Source organism: Papio anubis, chromosome 13, assembly GCF_008728515.1.
Source record: "Papio anubis isolate 15944 chromosome 13, Panubis1.0, whole genome shotgun sequence".
NCBI lineage: Eukaryota > Metazoa > Chordata > Mammalia > Primates > Cercopithecidae > Papio > Papio anubis.
This window is the reverse complement of record NC_044988.1, coordinates 86895518-86904243: the sequence shown is the minus strand read 5'-3', so window position 1 is coordinate 86904243 and position 8726 is coordinate 86895518. Positions and strand designations below refer to the sequence as shown.

General features: G+C 39.5%; 1 long non-coding RNA gene across 1 annotated transcript in view; it reads right to left on the bottom strand.

The window, feature by feature from the left end:
- LOC103878125 overlaps positions 1-8726 on the bottom strand; it is a 30669-nt gene that overhangs the window by 19980 nt on the left and 1963 nt on the right. The window contains exons 2-3 of the long non-coding RNA XR_638131.4: positions 5461-5530; positions 7-134 (exon numbers count right to left, since the gene is read on the bottom strand). This is a non-coding gene — a long non-coding RNA (uncharacterized LOC103878125). The remainder of the gene's footprint in view (positions 1-6; positions 135-5460; positions 5531-8726) is intronic.

Genomic DNA, 8726 nt, shown 5'->3' with positions numbered 1-8726 from the left:
GCAAACCTCAGGTTTAATGCCTTGACTGCAGTATATCTCTTCCTGTGCAGCTTCCTCCTGCTTTGCTCCTGTCACCTTGAGCAGAAACTCCTCCTGCCTTCGGAGCAGAGGGTCTCTCCCCACCTGCTGGCCAGCTGCTGGGAGACAAGTGATGCTATTTAGAGTCCAGGAGACTCAGTGCAGAGCAGAAGGGAGTACTCTTTTCCTGTCTCTACAGTCTTCTTCATCTCTAACCCATCTCCAATTTAAAATGCTACAAACTTTCACAAGAGTGTATAGACATATGGTTTGACATAGGTCATTGTTTTTAAGTTACAGTATCAATGAAGCAATTAAGAAGTGCATGCATTTGTTCATTTACTCAGCAAATACTCATTGAGCACCTCCTATGTGTCAGGGACTATCCTAACAGCTGGGTACCACAACAATGAACAAGACAGGTAAAATACCTTTCTTCTTAAAGCTTTTATTTTGGTGAGAGGTGTCTATCCACCAATCAATCAGTGAATCAGCTGTGATGGAGAAAATGTCAGTGTGGAAATTATGGTGAATGAGTGAGTTATTTGGAGAAAAGAGCCACGAGAGTCCCCTTTCAGGGGATGGCGTCTGGAATGATCCAACAAGAAGGAATAAGTGAGCACCCCCTGTTTGCCAGACATACAACCTGAGACACGTGATTTAATCTCTCTTTGCCTTATTTTTTAATTGGTATGAAGGGGGATGATCATGAACTCCTTCACAGAGTTCACATGAGGATTAACTAGGTTGTTATTTGCAAAGTGCTTAGAACAGTTAACTGGCACATGGAGCAACTCCACTCTCAAAGTGGAGACAGATGAGTAGATACATTAATTGTAGCATGAGCTATGTTCTGCTCCAGGTAAGTGCAAAGCGCTAAGAGCAAAGAGAGGAAGAGTACCTAACCCAGTCTAGGGCATCAGAGAAGTCTTACTAGGGGAAATAATGTTAAAACAGAAAGGAAAGTAACATGTATTGAATACATAATTCTTGGGGCTAGGCAATTTCTCTTGTAATTTATTTTTTGAACAACTTTGTGAGCTAGATATGATTATTTCCATTTTACAGATAAAGAACTAAGCCACTGATTAAAGATTTTATTCGTGATACTGCAGCAGAGTCACTATTCTAAGCCAAGCCACCTTACAGCAAATCTGCAGCAACTTTTATTTTGCTACTGTGGCTTTTGACCAAGATGATTGAAGCTGTTGATAATAGTGAATATTTATTGATTATTAATATAGGTAAGACACTGTGCTTCACGCTTTTAATCTACTAGCTCATTTAATCCTCATCGAACTGCATGAGGTAGTCACTCTAGTTCTCAGATTAAGAAACCAAAGTTCAGAGAAGTTAAGTACTTTTCCTAAGGTCACACAGCAAATGTCAGAGTCTGAATTTGAACTTAGACAATCAATCCAATGCCAGAACTTATGAGCTTATCCTCCATCTGTGCTCCATGCTCACTCTACCATGAAAAGAAGATAGAAGTAAGAGTTGTAATACTTGATTCAGGACTCGATTCTGCCAATTATTATCTGCCGTACCTCAAGTAAATTACATCTTTGAATGTTCTCTTTGTGATTTGTTAATTGATGCTAAAATTTCCTGTTCTGTTGGCTTCACAAGGTTTTGTGGAAATCAAATGTCATGATGATGAATGTAGAAGCACTCCATGTAAATGGAAGTTATTGTTAATTATTGTTTCTCATTGTTGTTGCTTCTAAAACCCAGGCAGAGAATAGTAGAGGCAGCTGACAAGACAGTCATTCCTTGAAAGGGAGAAAAAGATAGATGCCTTCAGAGACTTGGAGAATTTTCATAAAGTTTGCTCCATGTGGCTTCCCCAGAATATGGAATTTGAATCAATACATGGTACATTCAATAAAGAAGATATAAATCAGTACATTCTCTTGGTCAAGGTCAACCACAAGTGGAACCAGTTTTCAGGGGAAATAATGAATTCTCTGCTGTTAGGGTAAGCAAGCTACAGGACCCCATGGTGGGAAAGGCTGTAATGTAAGTCAGCCTCCTGGGTGAGTTCATATCTGGACAACTGTGATAGGCTCCATGTTAGACTCCTTGATCCTCTCTTGCACTACACCAGTCCATCCTCCACCTAGATCCAAAGTAACATTTAAAAAATATAGTTCTGATTATGTCATTCTCTTTCTTAAAATTGTCCATAGCTTTCCACTTAAATTAGAATTACATCCAAACTCCTTATCATGGCCTACATAAGCCTGAATAGCTTCAGCCAAACTAACTTTCTAAGACTCACTTCATTCTTTTCCAGTCTTCCCTCTCAACTCTGCAGACATACTGACTTCAAATGTTTGGTTCCTAGAACTTGCCACATATTCTCTAACAGCCTTTTGTGCCTGTGGCTCCCTCTGCCTGGAATTCCCATAGGAATTCTCCTTTGCCATAACAATTCCTATTCATCCATCTTTGTTTCTAATAAATTGTGACTTTTTCAGAGATACATTACCTAGCCCCAAAATATAAATCAAGACCTCTCTCATTATTCTGTTTCATAGAACCATATACCTTTTCAGCATAGCACATTTAAAAACTTCTAATCACATATTTATTTTTGATATTTGTATCTGTCTATCTCTTGATTAGACTGTAAGCTTCACGAGTGCAGGGACCATTTTAAGTCTTGTTCATCATAGTTATCCATATGCTGGAAAACAGTATTCCCCAGTATTCCATGAAGAAAAGAGGATGAAGAAATGGGAGCGAGGGAAGGAGTGAGAAAAGAGAGGGAGCTCTTTTGAATTTAGATTTTTTTTCTTTCTGTAGACCAGGGCCTTAGTTTAAAAAAAAATGCCCTAGATCTGGGAGGACAGAGGGACTTCCCAAAACTTTCCATAGATTTCTTTGAAAGCCTCTTAGAATTAGATGGAGTGAGGCTGAAGCTTCAGGAGTCACAGGGAACCTGCAGAGCCCCAGCTTTGCTGAGTCTGCAGATTATCATACAATAGTCATCAAATAGAGCTTGGTAACTGGGTCAGGAGTGGGGGATGGCCTCTGCCTCCTTAAGAAACATCCAGGCATGGTCCTGGGAGTTAGGTTTATACAAAACTCTTAAGATAGTGGGAGAAACAATGAGAGCAGTCTTTAAAGTTGGAAGTCAGGGCAATGAGGCTTCTTGTGTAGTAAAAAGTACAGAGGACTTGAAATCAGGCATTCTCGTGTGTTCATTCCAGATCATCAACTACACTGGCACCTGCCCGTGAGTATAGTAGAGAGGTAGTATCATTTCCATTTTATAGATGAAGAAGTGATACTTGAAGAGATAGCTAACTTGCCTAAGGCATTAAAGCTAGGGGGTGGGAGAACTGGGATTTGAACCTTGGCTTTCCTGGCTCTGAGTATTGCTAAAATATATTACATACAAATTAAAAACAACATGTATAGGACAGCATATATCAGCAAAGTTTAAAGATGCAGAATGTTACAAGATATCTGCTTTCTCCCTAGTATGTTCAAGGTCACAAATTTGTTACATGGCAAAGCTGAAATTCAAAGCCAGTGTTGTCTTATGCAAAAAAAAAAAAAAGTACTTTTAGCATACATTCATTTATTTACTTCTTTATTCAACAATAATCATTGATGGCCTAATATATATAAGACAGTAGAGAACAAGAATGATAGAATTTCTGCCCTTCTGGAAACTATAGTTTAGGAGGGAAGACAAATATCAAATAACACTCTTCCAAAGTGGTTGTCACCATCCCTGTTATAAAGGATGCAACTCTTAACTCTTACACTTTACTGTCTCACTCAAAGAAGTTAGAAGGACTTTATTTGATATAAATTGCCAACATATTGCAGGCTGTACATTTTCTATGTATTCCCAATGCTTCACATGTAAAACAAGGATTAAAAATCCCAAATTCACAGGCTTGCAAACATTAAATAAGAAAAAAAATAGCTTATGTTTAACACATAGTAGGCATTCAGTAAATGTTATGGAAGCAGTGAATCTAGGCTGATACCACCTTCACCAGTTCAAAATATAGTAATAATGATAAAAATAGTGTGCTTCAGAAAGGAGAATGACCCAGTACTCTATAGAAGAGAATAAAGCTTACACTTTTCATCAGTAATATACATTCAAATCCACCACGTTAGCAGTTCAGCTTGAATAAATACAGAGCAGATCCTGCAGACCTTTCATTTTGTTTTTTTTTCTAACTAAAGCAGGTTCCCAGAGAGAAAAGATTCCAGAAAAGAATTAAAGTCAATGGGATCCAGGAAGAGTATCCTTAAAATACACCAGCATTAGGATCTGTATGAAGAAAAAGTCCAAAGAAACATCATTCATTAATATGTGTTAAAGTTGAAAGATGACAGTGTAACAGAGGCGAAAGGAAACTCGAATAGGTTAAATGATTAAGTAGGCAAAAAGGTACAGAGATTTGGGTGCAAGCAAATGAATCATGAAGATGAATTAAACTTGAGTGGATTTGAGAAAGAAAATGCAAAAGGATGAGTGAGGAAAGAGACTTTAGGAGTATTGTGAGGATTTTGACTGTACGAAGGATATGAAATGACTGCAGTAAATCACAACAAGAAGGGGCTGATTTAGAGGACCGGAGACAGAGAAAGTGGGAGGTAGTGAAAGGTATGAGCTGGAGAAAAAAGATAATAAATTTGAGAACTGTTAAGGGAAAAAGTCAGAGAAGTGCTGGGTTGAAGCAGAAATCAGTCAAACAGATGCAAGTGGAAATGAAGAACGACAACGGTGATTAAAATATTCTTTCATTTTTCACGAAAGAGAAGTTAGAGACAATGGCAAAAGTTTGCTCTAAATGAGACATAGTGGAAATGTTCGGAAAATAGAAATGAGAAGTGGAGAGATGAATGTAAAGAGACAGAGGTCACAGAAGGACCAAATAAATAGACATTTGGAGGTGGAAAGTAGCTACCTACTATGTGCCAGACAGCACTAGATACTTTTCTTTTCTTTTTTTTCTTTTCTTATTTTTTTGAGACGGAGTCTATCTCTGTCACCCAGGCTGCAGTGCAATGCAGTGGCCCGATCTTGGCTCATTGTAACCTCCTGGGTTCACACAATTCTCCTCCCTCAGCCTCCCGAGTACCTGAGATTACAGGCATGCTACCGTATCCAGCTACTTTTTTTTTTCATATTTTTACTAGAGACGGGGTTTCACCATGTTGGCCAGGCTGTTCTCAAACTCCTGGCCTCAAGTAATCCACCCACCTCTGCCTCTCAATGTGCTGGGATTATAGGCATGAGTCACCATGCCTGGCCAGCACTAGCTACTTTCATTTATACCTGCTGGCTCATTCAGCCTTCCCATTACCTCCACTTATAGGTGAGGAAATTAAGTCTAAAAGAGGTTATGAGTCTCACTAAAAATCAGTGAACTAGTAAGTGGTAGAGAAAATAATTTGAACTTAACTCACCAGAAGAGCTTTCAGAGTCAAAGAATTAAATAGCAGTGATAGCCATATTTACAGCAATCTATTTTGGATCCTGCAACAATAAAAAGAAAAGTTTCAGGATTGACCTTAGTCTTATCATTGATGCTAAACTCGATGATGGTGCTGGGTTTGGCATAGGTCAAGATGTTAAGAGGTTGGCAGAACTCAGGTCAAGAGAGTATCTAGAGCAAGGTGGCTGAAGGGAATGAAGAGAAACGGGATCTGCTGAGTGATGAATGGAGTCAACGTGCTGCAGAGAGCAAAGCAGGATCAAAAGGACAATGTGAGTTACCAAGAAGACAGTGATTGAAATAGGAGAAAACAAATAGTGGAGATTCGTGGACAGGAAAAGAATTGATGGAAGATTGAGCTTAGATAGAGCAGAGATGGAGCAGAAGATGGCACTCTCTTTTCCTCAATTAGAGTTTATTTGTGTTCTAGAGATCATCTGGAGGCTTAAGAAGAAAGACTGTTAAAAAAATTACTTGAATCATGGGAAGCTGAGAAAGGAGGATGGAAGGAAAGAAAGAAGGAAAGGAAAGGAAGAAGGGAAGGAAGAATTGACAGACAGAGGGGGCGGGGAGGTTTTTGTTTTAAAATTTAAATTATATTCTCTGTGAAAGTGCAGCTAGTGTGAAAACAGTGCCTGTCTCAGTAAAAATTCAATAAATATGTGATGGTTCATTGGCAAAATACTTATTTTGCATCTCTACCCTATGTAGGTTACTGTACTAGCTGGTGTGCACACTGCGGTAAGCAAGACACAGTTGGTCTTTGATATTTGGGAGTTCCCAATCTAGTAAGGAACATACGCATCAAGAAAATGCTCTAATAAATGGACAATTATTAAAATATGGAATGAGTGCAATTAAAATGGCTATAAGGAAATATGAAAGGATGTAACAGAGAGTACAGCAAGAGGCTAACTTAGCCTGGGTGGGTGGTTATGTTAGGGAAAGTGCTTTGATTAGCAAAACTTAGAGACTAGTAAAAGATAGCTAGTGAAGACTGAGGAAAGTCTCTCCAGGCAGAAGAAAGAGTCCATTTGAAGATGCTGGGGCAACAAGAGCTTGAAGTATTTCAGGAAGAGAAAAGAGATCAATATGGTTGGAATCAAGTGGTGGTGGTGGTGGGGATTATGGGACATGAGGCTGGAGTGGAAAACAGTGGGTGAGATCCATAAGATGATTGGATTTACTTATGACATTCAAGAGAGCCTCATATGTGCCAGACAGTTTCATACACATGATCTCATTTAATTCCCACAATGATCTTGAGAAGTGGGTACTACTTTCCTCATTTCACAAATGAGAAAACAAAAGACCTAGTAGGAACTATAAAGTGACTTGACTCCATAGAGAAATAGCAAAGATGATTTCTAAACCAAAATCAACCAGCCTCTTAGGCCTCTGGCTTTTTCAACTACATTAGGCTGCCTCAGTCAGGTGGCCTGAATAAAAGGGATTTTTAAAACAGAGTAGAGTATGGCAAAGGGGGAAGGAGGATAGAAAAAATATTTCAAAACTACCTAGAAAGGCAAATATGAAAGATGAAAGAAGAGGAAGCATTTGCTAGAAAGACTGGAAAGGAGTTAGAACGAAAAAGAAATTTATATCAGTGGAGTCAAAGATGGGAGTACAGGGAACCCTAAAAGAGAAAAAATTAAATCAATAATGAAATATAACTGTACAAAGAGGGGAAAGGAGAAGGGTTGAGAGGGGCTGAGAGGGAGAAAAGTAGTGGTCATAGGACAGGGGATTCAAGTATGAGTAGGGAAGTTATAGCATACTGGGAATAAGGTGCATGCAAAGGGCTGAGGCCAGGAGGAGCATTCTGTGACAGAGCAAAGATTTGGGAGCCAAGTATTCCTATGTTTCACCACTTGATAACTTCATGACCAAAATCAAGTTTCTCAGCTTCCCTGAGCCTCAGATTTCATATCTATTAAATAAGGATAAAAAGCCTTTCTCCAAATGTTGCTGAGATTATACGTCAAAGCAGTAGTTATAATTTATTGAGCACCTACTATGTGTTAAATACTTTACATAATTATTTCTAAAGCCTCACAGCCACCACAAGGCAACCGTTGTTATCATCATTCATTGATATGTTACAAAAAGTTCTGGATCACAGAGCATGTGTTCAGAAACATAAGTCATTTCCGGTGGACATTCCAGATTTGACAGTCTATGAAATAAAGTTGGTACTCCTTGCCTGCCTTTTCTGTGTTGTCTTCAGTTACTCCCTTTCCCCCTCACTGAGCTTAATTTCCCATAATACACCTTGCTTTCTCTGCCCTCCCTTTGTTTCCATAGTCCGTGTTCTCAGCCAGGTGTTTCAGTTGCAAGCAACAGAAACCAATCCTGAATAATTTAAGCAGAAAGAGAATTCAGAATTCAGTTAAGTGATTATTAGATTCCTTAGAATACCCAGAAAGGCATGGGATCTGGGTTTAAAGTGCATGAAGTCAAGAGCACTACTCCAAATCATAGCACAGAACTGGATTGGTGAAGATATTGTTTCAGCCGCAGCCAAGCATAAATAGGGCACTTCACACTGTTGACATAGACGTCACTGGGCTCCAAATAGTGTTGTTAGAACCTTTTGGCTAGCAGAGACACCTGGATGTAATTGCCCCAACTATTGCCCTTTTGGCTGCCAATGGATTCTGCCTGATTCTGGCTTATTTTCCAGCATCTGGGGTGGGTGAATCTAATTGGTGAAGCCCGGGTCATGTGCCCAAGCCCTAGCTGCAGTGGAGGCTGAGAAAGTATCCAGAAATGTTCTTCATGGGAGGTGGGCTGTGCTTTAAAAGATAAAACATCCTCTGATGTAGGAAAGGGATTTATTCGCTTACTAAGCAGTTGCAAAGAATGCCAAATGCCAACTTTAACCTGCAATGCCCACTCCCTTGCTACTAATCTTTATGGTTCAACTCCAAGCCACCGCCTCTGGGAAGCTTTCTTTGATTTCTCCAAGTACCTCATCTTAGTGAAACACATGTCTGCCTGCCTGCCTGTTACCTGAGATATTTATGTGCCTGTTTCATTCCAGCATCCCACCCCCTCATCCCAATCATTATAAGCTTTGCAAAGGCAGGAGTTGTGTTTATCCATCCCTGCATCTCCATATAGCACCTGGTAGGCACCCTGAATATTTGGGGATGAATGAATGAATGAATGAAAATGTTGGTCTCGTTTGACAGGCCTTTGTACCAGAGGTCCATGAAGGACTTGTACAGACTCTGC